This window comes from Tinamus guttatus, unplaced genomic scaffold (genome assembly GCF_059628265.1).
Source record: "Tinamus guttatus ecotype Peru unplaced genomic scaffold, ASM5962826v1 Tinamus_guttatus_pri_ptg000384l, whole genome shotgun sequence".
Taxonomy (NCBI): domain Eukaryota; kingdom Metazoa; phylum Chordata; class Aves; order Tinamiformes; family Tinamidae; genus Tinamus; species Tinamus guttatus.
The window spans coordinates 2079502-2107338 of record NW_028288918.1 but is presented as its reverse complement, the minus strand read 5'-3'; the positions used below and the strand labels follow the sequence as shown (position 1 = coordinate 2107338).

The following is a 27837-nucleotide window of genomic DNA, read 5'->3' as shown; positions in this document are numbered from 1 at the left end:
TGGTGAAGGGCAACAGCCAAGCTACGGACACCAAAAAAAGGGTTTCGCAGACCAAGGCCCCGGCAGGGCCACGGCGCTCCCGCCCGTTCCCTTGCTCTACGTGTCTCCTTGGACGGCTCTGCTAAACAAACCACTGGAGAACGAGGCAGGTGAATAAGGAGGCCTGGGGCCTGGAGCAGCTCAACACCATGATCCTAGCGGGTCGAAATAAAGAGTGACGTGAGGCCATGCCAACACCGGGACACCCAAGTCGGGCGGAGGAGCATGATGGTCTCCATCCTTCTACAGTCACACCAACAGGGTCACTCACACACAGGCCGTCACTGCACGGCCTCACCACGACTCACGAGGGGAGACCGAGGCCTCCAAAACGAACCAGAAGAAACAAAATCCAAACCCATCTTGAACACTGCTGAAAAATTACAGTGGTAGCCACACACCCAGTGTATTCATTTTATCACCAAGCTTTAGCAGTGGCGCTGCAGAAAGCTATTGGGAGGCTTGCCTATGCCTCTCTAAAAATACTTTAAAAGAATGTAGTTCTACAGTCAAGGAAACAGGCAAAGTTTGGAACTATTTGCAAGTATGGTCAAAAATGGAGGGAAAAAAAGCCATGAATATAAAAATCACAGCCAAATTAAGAGATTTTATCAGGTATGGAATTCAGCAGAGCCGAGTGGAAAAAAATAATAAGCAGGAATGCCTTTGAGTTAGAAGCATGTGCATACAAGATATATATGCCACATTCTAGAAGGCCTGGCGAGGAGAGTATCACGGAGCTGAGTCTATAAGAAAACAGGGAGCTCAAGCAGGGCAGAAACATCACAGTACAGATTGCATTAAAGGAAAATCTCAAGTGCTCCCTATAGACTAGTTCAAAAGGCCCTCCTACCCTCTTGTATTCTGTGCAAAGTCCAAGGCTCTTTTAAGCATTTCTCCAGCCTCACCCTCAACTCAGCTACGTACCTGAAGTGGTTGCACAAGTAACAGGCTGAGTACCATCCATCTCTCTGCAAGGTGAGTGGATGGCTTGCAACTGAATCCCTTGCTTGGGAATAAGCAGTTTTTATAGACCTCAAGAGATTTTTCACTGATTGTGCTTCCCAGTCTTATTTTGAGACTGGCTATACTGTTTTTGTTCTCAGTTAGAATTTCTTTTTCCAAAACAAAAATTGGAGACATCAAAACTCGTATGTAGTTCAGAGATGACAGTTTTCTAAGCATGCACCATAAACAGGTACTTAGCCAGTAGTGTTTAATAGATGAAGCCAAACCAACAGTCCCTAGGACTATTGATCAACACGCTTCCAGAGCTCAACATTCAGTACAGAAACTGCAGATAGTGGAATATGACTGGTCACAGGACCTTCAAGATTTTGTAAATAAAAAGCAAAAGCAAATTAGTAATTACAAACAAAACTCATTAGGAATTTGCAATAATTGCCTATATTTGGAGCAAAGCTTACTTGGTATTTCTATTATAAAACCAATTCTAAAATTATAGGTGTGATGTTCAATTAGTGATTCTGAAATACCAACCCATACATGATAAACAGAAACGAGTTATCCAAGAGACACACTATTAGTACAAAATCATTTCTGAATAATAGGCCTCTTGTACTGAATAATATAATCAATGTTAGGTAATTAAATAGTGTTGCCATTCTTAGTCTCTGATGATTAAGGAAAAAAAAAATCAATAATGTCTACTCATCTCTAAAACTATGGAAAACAATCTCTTCTGCTCCAAGTGGTTGAATTTTCCAAGAAGGTGGGAATTCAGCTTTTTTGTTGTTGCTATTCCAATACGAACAAACTGTAAAAGAAACCTCAGGAGTACAAGTTCATCTGCAGCACAGAACTGTAAAATCTAAGGACCACACAAAATGATTTGTGGCTGAAAGAGGAGACATAAGGCATGAATCCCAGCTATCTTCATCTTGTGTGAAACTGTACAATTATTGGTAATAGAGATGACTTATCTATGAAAAACAGGGATGCAAAATAAGGGGTAAAGAAAAATCTTGGATGATCACAGATTAGATCTTTAAGTGCAAGGACGACATCCTTTGCTTTCTGCATGGCAGGACTATGCAAAACCAACCCTCAAACAAAGCCAACCAGACATATCTGTCAACGTGCAATTATGCTGTGGCTGAACAAGGACACAAGTTCTGACTACTACTAAATGAATGTTTCAACAACTGCTGCATGTGTATCTACAAATCTTTACCCAAGTCCACAGTGTTCATTTGATGTGCCTCATATCAGTTTGGAAGAAACTGAGCGTGTGTCTTTCAAGAAGGGCTGAGCTACTTTCAGTGTTAAGACACTATTTTTTGCCGTACAGGAACAATAAAGCTACCCATACCCTATAAAAGTTATAGCTTCAAATCAGAGTGGAGACAACAGGAAAGCCTTCCCCTGCCAATGCTCTGCTCTATTAAAACCAGAAGTTACACAGAAGAGCCGGCATCTTCTTTCACTCTAAGATGCAATTCACCCTACAGAGGTACCACCCAAAGCCCCAGCCACTCATCGCTTGCCAGCACACACCTAGCAATGCAGAAAGGCTGCTCAGAAGAGTTCAGGAGCAGAACAGATGCCAGTTGTTTGCCACATTCAACCCACAGACTTCTTAATGGGCCTGTAACAAGCAAGAATAACCAGCCTATTGTCAGTAGACTGACATTTGTTATTCAGACAAGGATGTCCGACTCTAGACCTTTTTTTTCCAGAGGAAGTGCATGCTTCCAGCAGAAGATTTTCGGGGGTTCAAGCTGGGGGGAGGTAGGAGGTGCGCGGGAGAGAAGGAGGGAAACACGAAAGCTGTTCTAAAGCTTTTAGTCTTGGAAGATCTCAATCGCATGGGAGAGAAAAGAGAAGTAAAAACGCTAAGTGTGTTCTGCTGGGTGACCAATTGTCACTTTGCCAGCTCAAGAAAAACCCCATTGCTTACAGTCAGGAAGAAGCAAGAGGTGAGAAATTTGGCTCGGAACAACAGGCACAGAGCACAGACGGTTCATCAGTCAGCTCCAGCCGGCAGCAGCCTAAGTCGTACGAGAGAACTGGATGCTGCGGAGGAGGGTCACGCTCAACGTAACGCGTCCCTGTACAGTGGCTGGGCACAATCTGCTCTTGACAATCCTAATGGCAGCAAATGGGAAAGGGAACGGAGGAGGGAATGGCAGCCATGCACACCCTGGCCCCCGTTGCTTTTCCTTGCACACAACCCAACTCTTCTTCTCTTTCCTGTCATCAGCTGCACGCAACAGCTATGTTCCTTTGGTTGTGAAATGTTTGTCAGTGAAATCAATGTTGTTACTGGTCTGAATTACTAATTTTCTTTGTGGTTGGATGGCTTTTTGCATCTTTACAACAAGACAGGGCACAGCTCAAGCATACACACAGAGACACACCAGACAAAGTCCTGGTTCCATGTTCTCACACAAGATGATTACAGAAGCCCGTTCTGGCAGGAACATCAATGATTTTTTATGCAACTGGGAAAAATAAAAAACCTTTTCTCATGCATAAGTTTGGAGGTGATATTTTGAATGCAAAGCTGAACTCCCTGAGCACGAGGGTATGTTTCTGCACATACCGAAGTCTTTATAAAATGAATTTGGTTGTAACTTAAGAATATAGTATGCCATTCATTCAGAAAGTTAACTTAGGTGTGGAAAGTTTGATAATTTAAAGTTCAGACTATTGTCAGTCATCAGATGGGAAGCTGAATAGAAGCTGCTCCACAAACACTCCTTCCATTTTCAACTCCATGTGGAGGAAAAACCTGAAACAGCTACAGCTCTCCCCAGTTCTCAAGACCTTCCATCTCCTGGTAGCCTGGCATCCTAGTGATAAATAAGCCTCTTGCAGCAGACAGTTAATACAGATGACTACGAATTCTTCAGAGCCAGAGACCCTTCTATGGTAACACACACAGTTGAAAGCTACTGCCAAAAAAGATCAGGAATCAAGCACTGGCTGCTGTTCTCACAACTCAGTTGCCCTTGTTTAGCTTCCTCTTAACAGCAGCCTTTCAATGCAGGAGTTGAGAGGGAGATGACCTAAGTGTCTCTTCTCTGAAGGCTGCAGGGCCACGGGAAGGGACTAACCCACTAGAAGGGCGCCCCTTCTTTGCATCAGCAAAATTCAGAGAGCAAATTTGCATGAGTGCTACAGCACAAGCGATAACAAAAGCACACAAGCTTGCCCAGATGCTTTCTGCCTTTTAAATCATCGTCTCATGCAAATTAGTTCAAACTAGATTAGATGAAAGGACATTAAAAATAATTCTGGCACCACAAGTCCCTTCACAGTACGACGAGTGCCGGGGCATTGAGACTAATCCAACTGTGGGAGATTTCTCTGAGTCACTTAACCTGAGCCAGAGGACCAAACATGTGCATGGAATTTTGCATGTAAATTTTTTTCTTTTTTTTAACATCAATTCACACTTCTGTTGGGGACACATGAGGTAACTAGAGTACAGATTATATTTTCTGTTACCTGGCACAGTTACAAGGAGCTGAAAGAAATGCTAAGTGAAATTACTACCATAAAAGCAGGCACCTGTTTCTCTTGGAGCTTTCAGTGCTTCAGAATAGCCGGATGGCCAAGTCAAAAATTGCTTTTCATCATTTGAAGAATTAGAAACTAAGTGGTAAAGAGATGTATTTACTGTGCCCTAGCCTCACACTCAAAAGAGCCCATGTGCCATGCTCAAATTTTGGATGTCATTGCTCCTAGTTTGACACTGCTCTTCAAGTGCTCCTCAGTCACGAAAAGTAATAGTTTGAGAAGCACCATTCATACTCTTACGATTCATTTTTATCTACCAGAATAACCCTTAGCTTATCTGCAAACACATGCCAAAAACAGGTATTCAAGGATATTAAAAACTGCCTGCAATTTAATGCAATGTATCAATACTGAATATATTTATAGATAATAAGTCTAGTGAACAGGGCTAGCTTCATTTAAAATAAACAGACTGATCTAATCACCAGAACTAAATCTAAAAGAATCAATACCTCTCCTGTCAAGATATATATAACAAGAACCTTCATGCTATTTAGTCAGAAATGTATAATTGCTTCTTGAGTCTGCAATCTGTGCTGCTCACTTTCAAGCCCATTAAACACAAATTACCTTTTCTCTCATGCATTTCATTTAAACTCCTTTAACTTTACTATGATAAGCCACATTTTGGAAATATCTGTAACAACCTGAACTTCACTGCATTAATAAAAATGCAGAACACTCTTTGACATTTCAAAATTTTAAGGAATTAAAAAAAGAGCAGAGCATGCTTGGGAAGACTTAACCCAGTAAAGGTGAAGAATAGTGGTAGTTACACAGGAGCGAGCAGTTTGAACAGAGCAGCACCTGGCATTGGCTTCTAAGCCTATACCAAATACCCCATCACTAAATTGTCATGCAGTCTCAAACAGCACGACATTTTGCTACTGAGATGCACATAACAGCAATAAGCGACAATTGCTCGACCTTCCGTATACCGGTATTTTACCTTGTGATCCAGATCCCAAGTATCCAGACGATTCCTTACTGAGGAGGGGAAAAGCTCATCAAGCACAAGGAAGAAGCATCATCTGCCTTGTCGGTCTCGGCGCAGCCACTCGTGTGTGCTCTGATACACATCTGGCAGGCACCAAATTCCTAAATGCACCTTCATGCCTCACTGTGGAAAAGTAACTGCTGCCACAGCAACCCAGCGACTGCAGCATCTGTTCACATTGCACTACACTTGCTTCTCTACTGCAGCTCTTGCTAATGTTGCTTGAGGAGTGAAGGATATTCTATTTCTGGAGGGGCATCCTTTATTTGCCAGTTATTTTCCTTTGGAAATGTATACAGCAGCAGAGCCTCCAACTCCTCTGTCTCACGCCAAACTGTACTTGGACTCTAATGCCAAAACCAAGGCAAAAAACAGACTCTTTCTTAAAAGGGAGAATAAAAGTACAGAGCTTGGGCAAGCGTACCCTTGTGACAAAGCTGACATTGCTTATAAAGCACAGAAATACTGTTGCAAAGTGTCTTTGAGACAGTCATATTCCCATTTGTACTTTTGGTTGCTTTGGAAAACATTGTCAAAAGTCCTGGCTGCACACTCTTTAAAATCTAAACTCTAAAACTTGGATCACACACAGAAATAACTGCTCCTACTGCAACATTTACATTTTGAAAGCAATTACAAAAATGGAATAATACACGTCTTCAGAGCTTCTTTAGAAGCATTTTCGGTTTGGATTATTTTTTTCCTCTTAAAGTAAATATCCGTAATAGACAAATAGTAATCAGAAATTCAGCTCCTTAGGGCTTTAGAGCCTAAATTAGGATTTAGGAATAAGGGCTTAAATGCCACCTAAGAGTAGCAACCACCAAACCTCTTGCCCAGAGTCTAAGGAACCCAGTTAACACATATTTTATTCAAAACAGCCAAACCTCCTGTGCTGGAAGCGATGGTTGCGTGTGCCAGGCGCAGCGACCACCTGAGCGAGAGCAAACGGTGCTGGCTCCTGGCTCTCCGCAGGTCTCCGGAGGCACAGAGGCAGCAGCACAGTCCGAGCACCGCGCGCTCCTCCGTGGGACGCAGCCGGCACGCTCGCCTCCGCACCAGCTCACACCAAGGGGAAGGGAGCTGACCGCCCGCTGCTGCCCCCTCTCCTACACCCAGGCACAACAGTTAGAGACAACGGGTAGAAGTGAAAGACAAATACATATAATATATAGATTATGTGTGTGTGTACACATACATATTTTGGCCACAAACTGAAGCACCAGATGTTCCACAGGAACTTAAGGAAAAAATTCTTAACAGTCAGGGTGACAGAGCCCTGGAACAGAGAGGTTGTGGAGCCTCCTTCTCTGGAGATCTTCCAAACCCGCTTGGACGCAGTCCTGTGCCACGTGCTGTAGGTGACCCTGCGTGTGCAGGGGGGTTGGACTAGATGACCTCTAGAGGTCCCTTCCAACCTTAAGGATTCTGTGATTCTATGATTTTTCCCCCACTTGGAGAAGTTCAAGCAACATTTTCCACCTTGCACTAGAATATTCTGTGCGATAATACACATACTGATAGTCCCAAGCCTTTTTGTATTCTAGACTAACAAGGAAACTCAAAACTAGTACTTTCTCATCTTCCTAATATTCCAAGCTAGTGCATTATCTAGTAAAAATAGATTCAGGAAAACTTTGCTTACCTGTATGTGCAAAATAGACTGTTGGCTTAAAATCAAGCCTCCCCTGATTAAGGGCAGGCACCGTATCCTTGTTAGAAGCTTTTCAGAGTATCAGACTGCCAGTGAAGAGAGGCCTCTCTTATGGGCTTCTAAGCCACGTGCTACCATGGTTTCTATACCAGCAAATTAAATACTAAAACAAAAACTTTAAATGGTTTTCCAATGTACATTTCCTGAACTATATAGGAAGTTCCTAAAGCTGAGACTTGCCATCACTGATTTTGTAAGCTGCCTTTTCAGTCTGCTGGATGCTTATGTCCCCAAGCACACTTGTAAAGATATTTCCTAGTCTCCCAACATTTCAGTCCCTCACCCCCAACTGTGCTCTTGGCAATACCAGTTACTCACTGGCTCATATATTAGAGGTTTGTTCTGCGTAAGTAGCATCTCCTGGGCCACTGGAAAGGTCTCGGTAAGATTTCTGACCCATATTAATATCTATCGATCCACTCGGGATTCATCTGAACAATCAAGAAAGTGAAGGCTGAAAAAGAATTATTTATGGCACTACTCAAGCCATGCAGCTTGCAGCTTCCCTCTCCTGCATTCAGAACATAAAATTTCCATACAATTCTCTTCCTTCCAGGCTCTATTGACGACAGATAGAAGATCAGGAGATCATGCTAGTCAAGGAGAACATGCACCAAGCTTAGCTACAAGCAGGGTACAAGAAACCCAACTTCTCCCTTCTCCAGACAGAAGAAGGGCTTGAAAAATCGACAGCCTTGGAGGGTTTATATAAACTTGTCCCCATGAGCAAACTCAACTTCTCAGTAATACTCATACTGAGGACCTTTTCAGGCCTTTCACAGAAAACTATATACGAAGAAATAGATTGCATCCATAGGAACTGAGTGATAAACTACAAAACAACGAAGCCATGAGAACTTAAGCTTTCAAGCATTTCCCCAGCGTTGCTTTTACACTAACAGCAACAAGTCTAAGCAAAAACATTCTGGGGAGGAAAAGCTTAAAAAAGGGAAAAACAAACAAACAAAAAACAGTTTTGAAAGTAGCTGGTCACCAAGTCTTTTTAACAAGGCTGTTTTCAGGAGCTGTGGATGATCAACACTAATCAGATTTATGTGCAATAATTAGTTGGTTTCAAGTAAAGTTTTGGTCCAAGAGCATTTCAGACTTGCCGAAAGGGGTTATCTACCTACCCACCATGCTTTGGGTAAATACTGTAACTTTCTTTAGAGCAAAAAATAATCACCTTCAGAAGGGACATAACTTCAAAAGGGGCTAGAATACATACTCTGAGCAGACTGGGGCTGGTCTAGTACGTATCACTCTGAATCAGGGCTTTGAGAAGTACCTCATGGAAACATCCCACAGAAACTCTCGAGAATTTCTTGGGAGACTACTTGTCCTGTAACAGCTGTTGAAAAGCTATCAGCATTGTTGGTACAGGTAAAAGCATCAAGATTAAATCACTTTCCTATAAGTGAGCTACAAAGCCCATGAATTGGATGACAGAAATCATCATTAAGCTGTCAACACTTGATACTAGCCATTCTGCAGTTTTGAAACCTTGTCCTGATAAAACCTCTCCTACTGCTGTGTCAGCAGGGTCCTGTCAGCTTTCCTCATTGCTGACGTTTTCTAGGAAAGACAAGAAAAAGGGGGCAAAAAGGAGCAAGCTTGGATGCTTCAGTACAGTACTTCCCTATTTGGTTAATGTACAAAATTCATAGATATCTGAATTAAATGCAGCCCAATCCAAGATCACTCTAGAATTAGCGTTCAGGAGATTTCTAAGAATTATACAGGAAGGTCTTTAAAAGCACCATAAGGCCACACTTCCCCTTCTACAGCACGTGTGCTGTCGGGGGAGATGTGAAAAATACCGGCTTATGTCCCTAGAGGTTTCTTTGCAGTTAGTCTTTGCTGCAAATACTACTTACAGCCCCAGCATTCACCACACTGCGTGAGCAAACACAGCAGCGAGCACCAGCTCGAGGAGCAGGTTCTGTCCCCAGGTGACGTTCCAAGAGCGTGAGGTTTCTGACCAGCAAATCCTGTGGAGCTTGGGCTACAAAACAGGCACGATTCGCACCCCCATTTCTTTGCCAGAAGGACCTCCCTGCCACAGCAAAGTGCAGCCCCAAGGGTGCAGGGGAAGATGTGGTGCTTACCACGAGCACGGCGGAACCTCCCGGCACCTGGCAACATTCACAGCAACAGGAGAATTCCCATCGCCTCCCTCCAGGAAGGTGCCACTGCTTTCTGCTTCAAGAGATTGACCTTCTCATTTGCCTACAGGTAAAAAACAAAACCAAAACAACAACAAACTTCAGTTAATCAAGGTAAAATATGTTTTGCTTAAAGACAAAATATAATGCAAATCACACAAAGTTACTGACACAGGTCCTAAGTTCTCTTCAACTTAAACTCTTAGAAAAATTACCCGTGTTCCTCTGTTCCTAGGAGGAATAACTACTTTATCTGTAAAGTAGGAGTCCTCCTTGAACTAATATTACACTCTTCTCCAAGGGCACCATCTACGACCTCTTTCAGAAGGTCTAAGCAGCACATAGGTAATGAAATTAAAAGCAAATGTTCTCAATTTATACTCAGTGCTGAAGTCTGCAGATCTACTCAGGTCTGAGAAAGGGCTTCCACACCCAAGAACTAGTCTACTTTTCCCAGCTCTACTAATAAGCATAACAAAAGCTGCTGCTTTCATCTACAAACCTTGTCTTGATAGAAGTTATTTGAAAAGGAAGCTGATGAAATTATCCTCTCTTAAAACACACATTTGAATTTTTATTAACACGCTGTATTTTTATTAAGAGTAGTTCTTTATGGTCTTGTAGTAATTAAGTTAATCATTATTTAATCTTAGAATTACTGCAGATTTACTTCAGACAAGCTCACTTTTCAGATAATTTAGTCTCAGTAATTAGAGATGTACCTTACACGGAAGAGGCTTGTTTAAAGCACATTATCTCATTTCAGAAACCTTATGCTATGACAGTCTTCTGCAAGGAACTATCAGAAGTCTTTAAATCAAACTTTAAAAATATAAATGAAGAAATACTTTTTTAAACTGAGCTGCAAACTTAATTTTCTCAAAAAAAAAAAATCAGCACAACAATTCAAATGTGCCACAAAAGCCAATATACAGCGTTTTTTAAATCTGCCATTACCTTTAGCAAAGATAAGGGATCATTTGCTACGTTATCTTAAAAGATTTAATGAATGTTCTTCTCATGCAAACCACTTCATTTACTACTGGTTTTAAGTAGGACATAAGATCTACAGGAAAGTCTCTCTCAGAGGTAATTTCCAGGAGCTGTTTGTCACTGGAAGTGACCAATTGTTTAGGAACTCAGTTGTTTAGATGTCTTTATTTCTGTTGTTCTGATGCAGATGTTGCAGAAATAGAGACCAGCCATGTAAGTTCACGCTCCCTGTGTTCAGCCCTGCTATAACAGCATTCACCCTGGTGTAACACCACTCAAGAACTGCTTAGTTGTGACCAGTTTGAGCCAAGCTTGTGTAGACAGGCTGTTGAAACCAAACCATACCAAAAAAACTAGTTAGCTATTCAGCAAACTAATGGTCCATCACAGGTTTAGGTTTGTATCCAGTTAACGTCAGTAGCTGCCAGTCCACCTGAGCTGGCAGAACTCTCAAGGCCACTCTGATGTCAAAACACATTCACTGTTTTTTTTTTTTTTGAATAAAAAAATATAATCTTCCTCTGAGAAGAAGGAAAATGGATGATCAGACATTCAACTTAAAATGATACACATCTTTCTTTTCCTTAGAAGCTGTCCAACAAAAACAACACACAACTGCTCAAATATTCACATAAATTCAACTATTTTGAGCCAATAGAGAACAACCTCTCAAAATGGAGAAGTGAATACATTTAAATATTTTAATATCTATGTTTTCCTGATCTAGTTTGACTTTCCAAACAAGAACCGCTAGAAAACTCATGAATGTGACATCAACAGCACAAGAGACTTCAGCAAAGACTTTGACAGAGAAGAATAAAGATATAAATAGTGATCAGGCAAAATAAAACACAGGTTTGCAAATGGAGAATACTCAAGATAAATCAAAGTAAATCTCAGCTATCTGGATTACTGAGAACATTAAGGCAATGTCATTAAGTATTATGGCTTATATAAGTATGTGAAATTGGAGACTGATAGAGAAACTGTGATGTTGGTAAGGATCCTCCCCAAGACAGACAGTAACAGACAGCATGGAAAGAAAAACCTACAGACACCTGGAAGTTACTAATGAAAATGCTCAACAAAACCACTCAAAAAAATATCAGTATTTTTAACTGATTAACTGCTTGCATGCACAAAATAATGAAGACAGCTCATGACAACCTCAGGAAGCAATTACAACATGAGGGTGCATTGAGTTATCATGCATCAAGCAACACATGACTGTACAAGCTAGAGTCATAGAAATGGGATAAAATTTCCTAATGTACAACACACAGTCACTTATATAAAATAAACAACCCCTACTAGACATTAGGAGATCATCAGTGTCTGGAGCAGAATACTCACTGAAGGGTCTGTAAAACTGTTGCTCAAAGCAGTTGGCTCTCGGTGCTTGTGGAGGAAGGTGGAACACGATGCTTTGGTTACTGGGGGCAAGGAAGAGGAGGAGACTTATAGGGGGGACTATTTCTGATAATCTTCATGCACATGGCAAATCAATAGTGACTAACCCTTCTCCCAGAGAGGTAGGAAGAGAAAAAGGCAAACAGATATCCTTTAACTTAATAATTTTTCCATATAAGGGTTGTGATGTAAATCCAATTGCTAGTGCGGCAATGCAAAGTGCGCATTATAAAAGCTCTGCAAGCTACAGAGAATCCAATCCCACTTCCCGATATCCCACCACAGAGAACGCTGCAGATCCAACAAGGCAACAAGGCACGCTGGAGCTCTGCGAAGGGCCTCTTGGCTCCCTGAACTCTGCCTTCGTGGCATTTCAGAGGGATCTTTGCTTTTTTGCTATGTGAGTAGCATTTCTCCCTTGAGCACATTTTACTAAAACTGATAATACCCAGGTCAAAGTTCCCAGAGTGAAACATTGGGGCTGCTGGAAACTATGACACTTTTTGTTTCCATGTTAGGCAAGGGCACTGTTATGCAAGAGGACAGGTTCTGAAAGCAGGTTTTGGCCTGATACTTTTTATTGTGCTGGTGACTGCACATGAAATACTGGAGCTCTAAAATAAGAAGTTTTTCCAGTTTAGGATCTTCATTTCCCCTTGACCATCCTTTTTTTCTTTTTAACCGTAAACTGGAAACCGAAAACAGTATTGACTTGCTTTTCTGACTGCACAAACTAATTTAGGCAGTACATTGAGCATAAACAAGTCGCATTTAAGCACATACATATTTTTCCACTTCAAAAATGCTTTCAATTAAATATAAATGTGTGTGCATTTAAGTGCTTATATAGTTTATTTCTTGCATAATATCGTGCATTGAATTCAATATGAGAAGCTCTAAAACCATACTTCCATTACCTACTTTCACAGCCCAACTCAGAAGAATAATCCCAGCACAGAGTTCTAAACACTGATATCCACCTGCTTCTGTCTGCTGCACCATTTCACAGTGGGGAAGTCTCCTGCCTCTCTCCCCACTCTGCTTTTATTTATTTATTATTTTTTATATATATATATCCATATATATATATATATATATCCTATATCCATTTTGGGATGGTTTTCTTCCTCAAACAGAAGGCCACAACATCTTTCAATCTCCTAATTATTTGCTTGGCCTACAGTCCAGACCATTCCCAAAAGACAATTTTCCACATGGTAATTTCCCAGTTTTGAAAGCGAATGATAGCCAGCAAAACAAGAGAGAAAAAAAAGTCATTTTGTGGAGATGTTAACATTCTCCCCAGATAAAATAAGTGTCAGTATTGAGTTGTACACGTATCAACAGGACTTCAGGAAGTTACCTCCTACCAATATCCTACTACTGGGACCACTGCCTCTACAAACCAGCTACCTCCTTAATGATAAAGGGAAAATATAACTTTTTTCTTTTTCTTTTTTAAGTTCTTTTAGAGGTCTTCGGTCACAAAAAAAACTAGGGAAACATCGATGACAAAATTGTGGGGGTTTGTTTCCTCACAAAACATGATTGAATTTTGAACCTTCTTGCCGTGGATATCACAGGTGACAAGGGTAGGCTAGAAAGAGGGACTAGACATCAGATGAAGAAAGAGAAAATGGGAAGACAGAACAAGCACTAATAGTTGCCTGTCTTGACTATAAATCCTTCTTTAAGGCATCCACGTTAAGCCAGCCAGACCACTGACCTAGATGTACCAAAGACAGACAGGCTCTCTCCACCAAGATGGAAAGGAGCCTTCTGCAGCACTCGTTATTTTTCCATTGCTACTCGCACCCAAACACTCCACTTTTTGAGCCTCTCTCTGCAAGATAGGGAATAGACAAGCAGAAATCAAGAAAAGGAAAGCATCCATGACCTCATCACCTGGCAGGCCTATCTGCCGACGCACCACAGCGAGCCTGAGCACCAGCAGAAGACTAGTTGTGCCTCTCCTCTGCGTTGCGAGCTCTGTGGAGACACTGCTCCCATCCTCCAATATTCCCATAGATCCAGCTGTGGGAACCTAGGATGTTACTGCCCCCTCCTGTTTGTCCCAGCCTTCTGCTTGGGCTGTTGCTTCTTAGCTGGAAGCATCTTAGTCCGCATCTTGGCTGCCCCTCTTCACAACTCGATACATCAGCTTAACCCCCAGGTAAGGTGGCTTCTTACCAGCGTCTTCACAGCTGCTACGTGAAGCAGCCCAGGCCCACACAGAGCACGAGCCCTCAGCAAGCCAACTCACCTGCCTTTGAATCAAGGAAAGCGTCACCTGTTCCGTGAAGTGTTAACCAACTTGCAACCCAGGAAAGTTTGTTGCCAAGAAAAGTATTTGTTTTTCTGCAGTTTTTTCAGAGACTACTACCTCTGGGGTTTTGCTACGACTTAATCCCAATTTAAGGCCAAGCAAAAGGCAGCATAAAAGAGGAACCCTATGAGGGATATCCAAGTATGCTCGGGCTGCGCTTCCACATTTTGTTGTGTTTAGGAATGCTTGCAACCAAGGAGTTTTAGCTGGGATTATTGACAAAATATAAATTACAAGTAGATCTTCAATGACAATCAAAGCTCACACAATCTTTATAAAATAAAGAATTAGCTAAACTGGCTTCTAGGAAGAAATGAGCTGTGAAAAAAAATGCCTAAGTTATTTTTGGAAAGAAAATTACTATTTAATTGTAAGCACACGTTTTTCCACCACAGAGTAGAAACAAAGCCTCTCACACCAGAGTAACTCCAGTGATTTTTCTTTTATTTTAAGAATCAGAAGAATGCATTTGTTTAGAATATGCCTGTTATAGAAAATGCACATAAGTGCCACATCCAGCATCTAAATACTGTAGCAGTAAGATGTGGAATATGGAAAATATACGCAGTAATTATCTGGAAGTGAAGGGTTCATCTTAATTTCAGTTTCTTTCACACTATCTCTCCTTTTCTCACCTTATAAGTCCATAAAGAAAAAAAATAAATCCTCATTTTCTTCCTCTTGAGCTTCATGTTGAACTTCATGTTCCTTCCACCAGGATGCAATTCTGTCTTCTTCATTCTGTGCCCTGCCTCAAACACCAGCCCTAGTTCAGTGTGAAACCCCTCCCGCGCAGCTGAGCCCACATTACTCCCATTCCTTCCATTACTCTGAGGTTTTTATTTGCTGCATAGTAGATTTATTGATAGCTTTTAGACTGTAGGTCTTTAAAAGGCCTTCAGTTAGGCAAAAAGGAAAAAAAAATCCCAAAGCACAATTCTCCATAATTACCCACTAATGAGAAGCAATTGATCATCAAGCTTCATACCCGACAAGCAGACTTTCCAGATACTCCGAATTATCATCTTCTTATGAAAGCTTATGAGCTCATGAGCTCATAAAGTTAACATTAAAGAGTAACCTCATGGGATTTGAGAATTCCAGATAGTGCCTGCAAAAATACCTTTCATTCAGAGGTCTTGTATTCATAAAAGTTTAAATATACATATAAGCTCATTTTTAAAGCATGTGCTGGCCATATCACGATTAAAAATCTCAGTAGTTTCTGCGTGCACAACGCGACCCAGACCATCTGTTTTCCCTGGTGAGATCTCTGCTCGCGGTCCGTGCTGGGACGCCACGCTGGTGACAGAGCCACTGTGCCACCTCTGCACTAGCCACGGCGTTTACCCACATCTCGTGAGGCCAGCAGGGCTGGGGACAGGCCAAAGGTTTCACCGGGAAAACCAGTCAGGCTTCCTTTCTTTTTCTTTTGAGGGGGATTTATCAGAAGTCTCAGCAGACCCAGCAAGGTGACACGAGACATCTACTGGTCCCTCCAACAGCGGCTCGACCTGCGCTAGCAGAGCGAATGGCAGCCCAAAACCACCACCACCACCTTCCTTTCTCTCTTAGCAGGCCCTCATACACATGTGCTTGAAAATATTGCCCTTATGCACATAAGCAACAGTGAACCAGGTTACAATTTTGCACGCATCAGTTTTTCAGGATCTCAGAAAAATACAGTTAGATGCGTTTCACACACTCCTTTCTGAGCAACAGTGATCAACAGCCAGTTGAAATAAATAAATAAATAATAAAAAGGGGGAAAACAGAGCTGAATGACATGGCACTGAAGTCCTAGTTTATCTTCTCCAGAAAAACTGTGCACTGGCCATTGTCTAAACACGGAAAGTTTTTTTTGTACCTTTTTTTTTTTTTTTTTAATAGCATCAGTATAGTATAGTATTTAACTAATCAGAAATACACATAGATTTCCAAAAGCCTCACCTAGCCTGAGCTGCCTATAATCTAAAACAACAGCGTAAAGCCTACCAGGACGTGTTATCTTTATAGCACCCGAGCTTGGAGCAGGTCAAACGCAGCACGAGAGCCAACTGCTTTGCGTGCCAGAGTTTAGCATGAGAGGGGAAGGCAAAACTCCCTGAGCGAAGCAGAGCAGGGCCTTCGTTAGTCCATGGAGGGAAACGCCACGAGGGCGCTGGGCAGGGCCCTGCCGCGCGGGAAGGGCACGTGGGCCCAGCGGGCGGGAAGGCTCTGCCCCACATCCGCGGCTGCTGCTGGAGAGGCTAAAACTGCGCCCACGGGAGGGTATGTGTGAAGGGGAGCGTGGTGGGGTTCCTGCGGGAAGCACAGGCTAACATGTGCCGGAGCGGCGGGAGCACATGGAGTGCGGCCCTGCCTGCTGCGTCCCGTCCTCCGGCCTAGCGGCTGCCGCCATCTCACATGGCCTGTGGGAGGCCAACAGGCCGGGGCCCCTCCTGCCCATGCAGAGGCACCTCAGGGTACGTGTCCTCAGCGGCTACCTGCGAGCAAAGAGCCCTGCCTGCCGCACATCACCTGCAAACTGAGCATTACTTCAACGTCTCTCTCAAGCAAATCTTTCTCCTGCTCCAAGAAAAGAAAAAAAAAAAAAAAAACTCAGCTTCTAAGATTGGAGATCGTTTGGAAGATTATTCCCCCATCTCACAGAGGAGGGTGCCAGAATTACTGACTGCAAGCAAAGCCCTTCCATGCAAGCAGCTTCCCTATCACAGGCCATCTCTTCAGCGAGATCCAATATCCATCTTGGGGATGTATTTAATGTCTTTCTTCCGCAAACGGAAGAAAGTTGAGCAGTCTGGTAATCTCAGAGATTGTGAGTGTCCAGCGTCTGCTGCTGCAGTAATTAAACTGGCTTCTCAGACCACTACCCACATCAGGTCCCTTCCTCAGCATCCGCTCCATCCCCACATCGCAATCTTAAATCAAATCAAGATAAGCTATTTTCTAGGATCAGCTGACTTTTTTCTCTCCAAAATCACTGCAGCCAAAATAATACTGATTCTGAGCAGTTATGAAGCATCTTGCAAAACATCCAAAGAGTCTGTTTTAAAGAAAAAAGGGAGACGCCACTGCAGGTAGTATTTTTAGCACCTCAGTCTATATTTATTCTTTTATGTCTATCTGAAAGAAAAAAAAGCACGATCTCTGACGAAGCACTACCAGCAGATACATTCTGCTGGAAACTGCGTTACGGTGCTCAGCTGGGCGAGTGAAGCAGAGCTGCGCTGTGAGCAGCGGTCTCACCACTCGCTCCGCCATCCACGTCCTAGGCCTAGCAGCGTAAACAGAATTACGGTTCCTCAGCACTTCAAAACGGTGTTTGTAGAACAGAAAGCAAACTCCTATGTGTAATCTTTAACCACTCTAGTTACATGCAACACCTTAGCCTCACACACACGCGCACACACACGCTCTCTCAACACAACCTGAAGTATTTTTGATTGCCTAAAACTCAAAACTTTATAGATTATCTGTCTAAAAAGAGAACCCAACTCCAGAAGACACCACACACAACCTCAGCTCAGCAGCAATAGCAGCAGCTGGGGCACACGTATCTGCAGGTGATAAAAGACTACTTACTTTGTTACTCTGCTCCCTTACAGTTGTCATGTCCTTAACCCCAAAGTCCCTTTTCTTGGTACCTCCAGTGCATTTACTCTACCCCAATAGGCTCCTGCCTCTATCTCAGGCAGGCTAACTGAAGACTTATTTACAAGGGTCAGTACTTCGAGCAGAGTACAGTTTATCAAAGGGGCTGCTTATTTGCACGGAAAGAGCCACTTGGCGAGAGGAAGAGCAGAACTGGCTCAATGATGCTTCTATGAAGTTGCAGTAAACTTCTAGTGTATTGAATTGAAATAGTTTCAAAATGGAAGTTAAAAAAGCCCTTCCAATTTTTATGCATGTTCAAATAAATAAAAAAATAAATAAAACAAGCTTCTTATATAACTATACTTTTCAACTGAAGTATATCTGTTCTCCAACTGCAGACATTTTAGATTACGGAGTTATGCTAGATCTGATCCCTTAATACACCCATCCAAACAATGTTAGTTGGGCTCGAGGGTAGTAGGAAGGAAGGTAAAATACTGTCTTTCCATATGAGTTGAACCTTTTTTCTCTCCTCAACCTTGAGGGATTTAGCCCTCCATCCAGGTAGTCTCTATCAAGAGATAGACTTCTGTCTACCAGGCACACGTGTCGCATCACTTGTCCATACTTTCCAACTAGCACTACCCACCTACTGACAGCTTCATCTGGCTCTCCCCAGAATCCCAAAACAAACAACAAGAGTTGCAGGGCTTCACAACATAAAACTCTGCCAGAATTTTTTCAGTACTCATATTGCTATCAAATAGGTAAGCTTGGACAGTGGCAGGGTGTTACTACCTTCCTACAGCACAAATTGCTTTAGTCAGTAACTTTCAAGACAGATAAAAGCATGGATTTTCTAAAAATTACACATCTTTTTTTCAAGTTATAATACATGTATCTCAGTTAGACTAGTCTTGGATTGACCCTTGTATATTTACCTTTGCAGACCTTGCATTGCATCAGCATTGCACTATGGAAGCCACTAACTCTTTAGGTTAAATTTACACAGTTTTAAGAAGTTACTCTCAAGTGCTTTAATGGGACATCTCGTTGTCCTTCTGTTCAGTTTGGACTTGGTTTTTTTTTTTTTTTTCTATTAAGATATTTCCTCGTCAGCTATGGCTTCATTTCAGTCTTCTGTAGAAAACCAAGAACCAAGGCAATAAGTAAATTCAAGAATCCTCTCTTCAGTAATAGAGAATTCACAAAATAAGGAAATTATTGCCACCACTTCTGCTATTGCCAAAATATAACTATTTTAACATCATGGGTACTGTAGAGCAAGGCAAGAGAAACATTGAAAATCTTAAGAGAGATAAACCAAATAAGCTCTCTGATTATTAAACAAAACCAAAACAAACAAGCAAACAAAAAACCAATCCATCGAAATGAAAACTCAGACCAGAGGTTTCCTTAAGGAAAGTGTAGCTGTGGGAGAAGGGAAAGCATATATTTATTCTTATCTCCTGGATTAAAAAAAACACCATGTCCACATGGCTTTCTTTTTTCTTCCTTTTTTTTTTTTTTTTTTTTTTTTGACAATTTGTCCACTTTTCATGAATTGGATAATCCCTTCTTAAAAAGGGATTAAATTAATTCCAGAATGAGCATGTCAAGAAACGTTTGTCCAGAAACACGCATTTTGAATTAACTATTTTTTGCCTCTGGCAGTCTTCCCCTCTGCTATATCCTTTAACGACCTCTTTCGTGCTCTTGGTAGTTCTCCGGTGTCAAACTGACCCCACACAACCTGTCCACACCAAGGACACAGCGCACACAGGTACCACCCGTTTGTAATTACAGACACGGTTACTCACAGGCCCTTCTCGGCGTTACAGCCCGCCGTGGCGCTCCTCTGAGCAGGCCCACGCGGACACCCTGAAGAGCAGGGCAGGCTCCTCGCGGGACCCACGGACACAGAGACTCACAAGGTCACAGCCACACGGCTGAGCAGGTCATTCCCAGGAGAGCAGCGCTGCAGCCAAGAGAATCAACTCTGGCACGTGAACTACAAAAATAGCTTCTTTCGCAGGAATTAGGACTGCAACAAGACCTCCAGCACCTGCCTCGATTACGTCGGGCTGGAAAAAGCAGCAAGGAAAGTCCAACGAGAAGAGCACTGAGCCCTGGTCTCAAGGAAATCGCAGTCTCAGTGGGCAGATCTGAACCTGCACCTTAGTTCACAGCACTGCTCCAGTTTTGAAGGAAATGCCCTCTTGCCCTTGCACGCCGATTTGCATCATGGAATGATTTCTGGTGTGAAAAGAAGACTGGATGGATGAAACCAAGTCTGAAGATGCACCCATGTGTCCTACCAAACAAATTCTTAAACCCTGCTGGCGACCCAAGCATCCACAGTAGTGAGCGAGCTGCACCTCTGTGAAGTCTTCCAGTGTGCCCCAAGCAGCAGGCGAGGCTTCAAGCGCTACGGGCTCATGGAACACTTGGAATATCTCTTGCTAAACAAAATATCACCTGCACCTCTGCATTTGCTATTAACAGAACCCAATCTCCCAGCGAGGTCTGGGTAACCCAGCACACCTACACATAGCACAGCCTGCTGATGAAGCCGTCCTATGGCCCTAGAGACAAAGAGCAGTGCCCATAGCGCCAACGCTGCCGCTCTCCTGACAGTGACTCCTCGCTCCTGCTGAGCATGGCCCAACGATGCTCCCCTCCTGCAGGGACCTGCAGGGCAGCCAGGAGACTCCACGAGCAGAGGGCTTCGCATGGGCGTGCGGCCCGCACCAGGGAAGGCAGCGGGGAGAGGAGAGGGGCTGGTTACTCCGCTGGTCTGATGGGTCGTGGAGTCCACAAACGGCCGTGTTGTACTCCAGCATGAGACACATCAGCAGGAAACCCTGGTTATGGGGTACTGGGGAGGGCAGGTCCCTGCTTAGCACATCAGGAGCACCAGATGGTTGTGGCCTAGGCCAGCCCCCGATCCGAGCGGGCTCGGATGTGGCCTGCAGCAGATTCACAGCAGTCATTGGTAAGATGCCCTCAAATGCTGCCATGGGCGGCAGTCAAGGCCACCAGAGTCTCAGCAGGCTCTCTGCTCAGTACAGGCCAGAAAACCAAAACAAGGATGAACATTTCAGGGCAAGCCCTTTCCCTTCTGCTTCCACTCTCTCTGCCCCGCTCTTTTTCCTGCTCCTCCCCTACTTCTCTGACTTACAGGCACATGGCAAGGACAACCAGCCTGCTCTTGCCTTCTCCATAAGGTCCTCTCTTGTAGAGAGGGTCTCAGATACAGAGCGTGGGAGCTGTCTTTGCAGCTCCTGCAGCGGGTCCTCCATCTCTGGCAAAACTCTCCTCCTCATAATTACAGATGCCAGTGGGTACACCAGTACAGAAAGGCCCGCCCAGCAGACATCCTCCCTATAATCGACAGAGTTTTTCTTAAGTATTCAAATGGGACCAAGAGGATATAGGCTCCATATACAGCTATGACTGACGAGGTCTCTTCTGTCATCCCAACTCTGGGAGAGATCTGTCCTTCCAGTTAATAATAATAAATAAAATACAGCACAATAAAAAAGCCAACCCGACCTAATCTCTCACAAACACACCTGCTGAGACGAGACACGTGGGGTTTGCAACATCCCTTGTCCTAAAAGCTCCAGGCACCCATCTCCCGTCACTGAGCCCTTCCCACAAGACTGCAGCAGCTCCCACGGCCCTTACCGAGTTTGCCTTTCTTTCCACACCACAGCAAATCAGAGCTGCTGCCCCTTGAGCCTCCCCCACTTCTGAAAATCTCTCTGACTTGTGAGGTCTCCTGAGAGAAATATAAGAGTAGCCACAGGCAAACACCTGACCACATCAAAGGCCAAAAGAGCCTGAGGCTCAACATGCTGTCAGAGGAATCGGCACAGTCAAAAAGGGATGGTTGAGTTGAGCGCCACCAGGAAGACTGTGCAAGTGCATGTGCCTGCAGAATATATACGGGGTCAGCACCCATAAATACACTACCATGGTCCAAAGACCGCAGAAATGTCAAGGGGTCATCCCCATGGTTTGCTTATCCATGGTGGCCCTGGGCTAGGCAGGAGCTTGGAGTCAGGGCTGCTCACACCACTTGGCTGTGAGCAAAAGTCCAGATGATGGTGTTGATCCCTCCCACGTGCACTATCCAAAGGTGAAAGGTTTGGAAGATTGCCTTGGAAACTCTAATTGTAGTTACATCGAGGGTGGACTTTCTCACTCCACATCATCTCACCACCAGTGGTAGAAACTGAAGGTCACTAGCCTGCACACACAGCAGGCATACTCTTGCACAAGGCCTAGGCTGCTGGAATTTCATACAGCGACATGTACTTCATACTGTGGCAGAAGGCCTTGAGTACGACTCTCAACAGGCCAAGGCTCTGTGCCCACTGTTGGGCATTTCATGACTTGAGAACAGCATCCTACCAGGTAACCTTGTCCACAAGGACCAGAACTAAAGCGGCTGCAAAACTTCAGAGAAAGCTGTTACTTCTGTCTTCCTCCCCAAACAACGGAATGCCCAGAAGGTGAAAGTCTGGTCACCCGGATATGCTCCTGGGGCAGCTGATGGTGAAACTCTCCCCCCATTCTCCCCCACCATGGCCAAACTCAGGAGTGAAAAGAGGAAGCAAACATCAGACTGCCTAGGTCACTCAGATGAGTGGGAACAGAAATAAAGCTTCTTCCCACAAGATGCTTACATAGGAAATTGGCACAGGGTAATGACATGCTAACATCATTCCTGTGGCTAAGACAAGAGAACAATTTTGGACCATCACTTCAGGAAGTTTCAAGAGGTTAGCAAGGTAGTTTTCCTTCAGATGACTGTCTGTCCATCCTGTGCATCTGATTCAGAGTTAACACCATACAAAACACATGAAAACCGACATCCGATCTGCTGGCCCATTCCTACCGTGCTGCACAGCTGTCTAATACAGACACGGCCAGCCACAACTCCCCCGGCATGGAAAACTCTCCAGCAGATCCACGTCGAAAGCTCTAAAACCCATGTCAGAGCCCAGCATTTCATGGGAAGAGACTTTCTACTAGAGAGTATGACACACATTTGGTGCCATATGACAGTGCATTTCCATTGCTTTGGGTCTGGTCTGCTTCACTAACAGTTTGTTTCAGGTATCTGAAACAGGGCAAAGCTTTGGAGAGGCCTATTTATTTTTCAGTGGACTTGGTGCCGATTTGCAAACCTCATGACGACTTTAGGGCCAAGGCAGAGCTCTCCAGGGGTGCGCGGGCAGGCAACGCGGTAGCCCCTGCGCGAGGCGCTCTGCAGCCGGAGCGACGCCACTGGAGAAGGCAGCGACTGCCCCGCATGCACAAAGCTCAGGGCCAGGGCACCCTCAGGCAGGTTTATCGCATCGGAGCCCCTAATAACCAGCAGGGTTCAAATCATGTCAGGGTGCAGGCTGGTAACTGAGCAGTGAGATGGCAAGGGATCCAGGCAGAGGAATTTTTTGGCTTTTTCAATACAAGTGTCTTCTTGGTCTTGCCACAGCCACAGCACTCTAGCAAGCAACCCCGCTGAGTGTTTTGTTGCAGACACTGAAAATCCGAGAGATACTGGATCTACCTTGCCCACATACAAACACATACTAGCCTACTGGTGGATCCTCCGGTGGACCTCAGTCTTTTGTCCCCAAAGAGAGAAGAAAAAACTACAAAACAGAAAAACAAACAAAACAGAAAAAGAAAATCCTGATCGGTGCTGTACACCAGTGCCTTCTTATCATCTACTCCTGCTCATGTTTGGACAATAAACCAAGGCCTGAGGAAAGGACTAATTCGAGCACAGCTAATGACTGCCCGGGCCGATGAATCAGCTCAGCAGTGCACATTCTCCCTAGGGAGAGAAGGGAAAACTGGCAAAGGACAGCACTGCAGAGCAAGGCAATGAAGAAGCAGCAGCCTAACGTGATGCAGGAGCAGCCTCTCCCATGGAAAACATTTTGGTGCAGTGTTCTTGGCCAGAATTATCCTCCCCAGCCAAGCACGTCCTCCAGCCCATAAGGCATGCGCACATTCCCTGAGAAAATGCAGCCACAGGCACTTCCCCTCCTAAAATGCAGGAACAGCAAAACTTAAAGCTTTTGCTACTGTGTGTACAGGTAACAGAGCCCTGTGCTCCCCTCAAAAATCTCTAATGTATGGCAAAGACCAAGAGAAACTCATACCAATGCGCTCCTCAAAGATAACAGTCAAGTGCATCCAAAAGCTCCAGATGCTTAAGATTTGCTGGCTTAATGTCTGTACCATTATCTCCACTTAGGCTTTCATAAGATTACATGCAAAATACACCCAAAATGCCCCTTATAAAAACCTTAAAGGGCATTCAGACTAAAGCAGCACCCTAAAACTACAAGTAGGACTAAAGCAGGACTACCAAGCAGCCCTCCCGCTTCTTCAATGTGCTGCAGAGGTTATAGCACCTCTTCTGCTCCATGGAGCTTCCTCGTTGCTCCTTGCTCTCCCAGTGTCATGCACAAGCTCAACAAACACCTCCTAAGCAGCCCTCTATTTATTGCATCAAGTTTTGCCGTGTTGCTCCCTGTAGTCCTGCAGGCTGCTATTCTCCTCAGGAAAACATCCCTTGGGAAACACTTCGGTCAGGGCAAAGGCAAGCAAATTGCTCCCCAGAGTGACCAGCGGAGAGGTTTCTTGCTGCAGAGCAAGCTCCTCTCATGCTGAAAAGGAGGGCAGAGTGAGCTCAAGGGTCCTCGCATCACCAGCCTTTGCTAGGGACTTCCCAAAAGAAAAGATGAAGGTGTTAAGAGCTCTCTGCTGACACCCCAAAAGACCAGGCTGCAGAGGGCAGGCTCCAGGCTGGTGGCCTTTCCCACAGGAGACCCCGTGCAGCCAGCGCTGTGGGGAGGCCGCCGTCACACAGCCCAGGGGAGCCGCTCCGGCCAGCCCCGCGCTGCCGCCCTGGATCAGGCCACCTTCCCTCCCACGTCCAAACACGGCCTCCAAGAGAGGCGGCTGCAGATGAGGGTGTCCAAAAGCCACAGCTCGGCTCCTTCCTCCAGCCCTGAGGACAAGCAGCCCAAGGAAGCAGTCTGCGCTGGCACATCCGTGCGCTGCAGCCCAAACGTCCTGCCGATTTGCAGGATCGCGCCACCAAGCAAGAGTTCCACTTTGCTGACTGACAGCAACCCAAAAATGGAAAATGCAAAGGAGAGAATAAACCCAGGAACTGATATCTGGGCTCACACTTGCAAATATCTGGCATCCTTTGGAAAGCTTCCTACACCACACAGGATAAGTAAATCTCTAAATGCAGCCAGACCAAAGGGCAGGTAAGCAAAACACCTTGGGATGGCTGATCTTGCAAAAACAAGCTGCCATGCAAGTGTGCTGATTCAAAGCCATGGGGACATTTCTGGATTATTTCACTTGTATCAAAAATTTTATGCAAATGCATGCCTGAAGAGGAGTATTTCTGTGTAACAAGCCCTTATTTAAAACACATGAAAATTTCATATTTCTCCATATGAAAGCCTACCATGACTACTTTAAAAAAAAAAAAAAAAAAAAAAAAAAAAAAAAAAAAACAGCACAAGCCAGATTCCTTACTTATCATGCAAGATTATCCCCAAGTACCTGGAGGGTTTACCTGATGAACACACACTCTCTAACTGATTCCAATCAGTTACAAAGGTCTGACCTGTATCTTCCTGCCCCTTCCAGCTAAGGCACAGCAGTCAAATTAGGCCCATCACGAAAGATACAAGCCTGCTTCAGTTTTGATGACCTTCACTTTCAAGTGCTTTTAATAGGACACAGAAACATTAGGGAACAAAACTGTTTTTCTGCATTTTTGTTAAACAAAACACTAGCTTACCATTGAATTGTCACTGTCTCATCATCTTCAGACTCCAAGGAACAAAAGTGGATCTTTGTTCCCAACCTGGACCAAAAGATTTTTTCCTTTCTTCAAAAAACAAACGAAAACTCATCTCAATTCAGTCAGCTTCAGACAAAGGCCCAACTTCAGTGAGAACCGCGAAGTAACCCAACTTCAACGCTTGTTCTAATGCTTCCCATGTGTGTCCCACCAGCAGTGCACTAAGTTTTAGTTATTTCCTTTTTTTTTCTTTTTTTTCCTCAGGATGATATAAAAGAGCTCTCAGCCCACGCGGAAGACGATACCTCTGCCATTCGCGGTGGGCCTCTTGCTTATTGTCCACTGCAACTTCTCTCTCCTACTGGCAACTGGAGACTCTTTCAACCGGAGTGTTCTGCAGTGACAAGTATAATAAGATCCAGGACATTATCCTTTATTGCATCTCTGGACACCTGTTCTGAAAGAGTTTTCTGTTTCTGCGTACAGTTACTTGAATACATGAATGACCTTTCAAAGACAAGTGACAGTTTTCATGAAACCTGATTTGTCAGGCTGTCACACTGCAGCGCACAAGAAAACTTGCTCCCTTCTTATATCTTCTAACGCTTCCTCAACAAATTGGAGGGAAAAGAAAAATAAAACAATATAAATAACAGCTTCCATGACTTTGAGCCCTGCCAATTCTAACACTTAACACAAATGGGGCTTCACAAATAAATATTATACTTGGACTGCCTAGTGTTATTATTTTACTAAAAAGAAAAAACAATTAAAAATGACTTATCTAGTCCCTATTGTTTTTCTTCCCCAGTTTTAATTCCAGGTAAGTGGAAGAACTACTTTCCCCACATTTGTCTTCTTTGACAGGCAACTAGAAAGGCAAAAAAGGTAGCTTTTCTAATCCTAAATATTCAGGCATTGAAAACGAAAGAAGAGCACTAATTCCTACACTTGTTGAGTCCCATGACTTGAGACAGGTGGTTCTTCCCAAGCCAGTGCTTCTGAACAGTAAGAAACAGTACCTCAGAAGTAGAGCCATACGGATGGTCTTTCAGTATTTGCTCAGTGGGTTTCAAGCAGGATAGTACCCAGGCCCTAAAGGTAAAAAACTTAGGTCCTGGGGAAACTAGGAATAGAAAGACATCTACATCACTGGAAGCTGAGACAGTCCCTGAGAAGTGAAGCAGAGCAGGTAGAGGAACAGCATGACAGAGGTACGAGAAGATAGTCAAAGAAAAGGCAGTGGGGCTGTAAGCAGGCATGGGGAGAAGTAGGAAAATACAACCCAAAAAGTGCCCAGGGCCTTGCTCTAGCTGGGAGCTGCGCAAGCGAACAGGACTCTCATCACGTGCCCACACTACCACATCCACTGCTAGCATCAGTAGCTCAAGGACAACATTCCCCATTGATGGAAGGGATTTCAATAATCTGAAAATGAGTTTCCAGCAAGAGCCAGCACTGCTTCCACTAAAGAATAGTCCCTACATGGAAAAAAGTTTAAGGTAGATTACATCTCAGCTTCTGGTTCTAAAGCTTGGTAAATAAGAGCCAACAGCTTCCAGATGATTCCAGAAAATTTCAAGTCACTGGAACAACTCACCAAGGGTCAAGCCAGAGTCTTCCGAACTAACCATTTTTTAAACCAAGTCTGGATATTTTTCTTGGTGGCAAGTTGTAGCTTAAGCACAGTTACATGAAACAGAATTAACCTTGTGATGATTCTTACAGCCTCAATCACTGGCTTATGATCCAGGAATCCAACTGGGTTGATGAAAAGGGGTAGGAAAGTAAGAGGTTACCAAAAGAGATACAGAGGAAACAAAAGGAAACCACACTGTTAAAAAATTGAATATGTAAGAACAGCTGTGAAAAGAAAGCAAAAGTATCTGTAACATTTACTATGTTTAGTAGAAAAGGAAGAAGGAAAGAGATAAAGAGGAGCAAGAGACAACGATTCCACGGCAGGAGAGCGGAGCCAGGGGCAGACCCCAGGCCCAGCCTGCCACATGGTTCAGGATTCCCGTATCGCGCAGACGGCACATGGTGTGCGCCAGAAAAACACTCAACCTGAGACCCGGCCCCAGTGCTGAAAGGGAGCCGGGGGCTGCCAGATGGAGGCCACGCCGCTGCCCGCACGAGAGGCACGAGCAGGTGACCACGTGGAGCTACTCCCTTCCTCGAGGCGCCGCGACGGGCGAC

At 44.1% G+C, this 27837-nt stretch overlaps 2 protein-coding genes across 3 annotated transcripts in view; one reads left to right on the top strand and one right to left on the bottom strand.

The window, feature by feature from the left end:
* The window catches only part of SIK1 (salt inducible kinase 1), a 312481-nt gene that overhangs the window by 20005 nt on the left and 264639 nt on the right, over window positions 1–27837 (top strand). The gene's annotated exons all lie outside the window — the stretch shown is intronic.
* AGPAT3 (1-acylglycerol-3-phosphate O-acyltransferase 3) overlaps window positions 1–27837 on the bottom strand; it is a 315407-nt gene that overhangs the window by 33966 nt on the left and 253604 nt on the right. Inside the window, exons 1-2 of one of the 2 annotated variants that reach the window (XM_088530660.1) lie at window positions 13600–13618; window positions 9404–9524 (exon numbers count right to left, since the gene is read on the bottom strand). The exons of the other annotated variant lie outside the window; for it this stretch is intronic. The gene's annotated coding sequence lies outside the window, so the exon portion shown is untranslated. Of the gene's footprint in view, window positions 1–9403; window positions 9525–13599; window positions 13619–27837 lie in introns of those variants that run through there. 2 annotated transcript variants of the gene reach the window in all.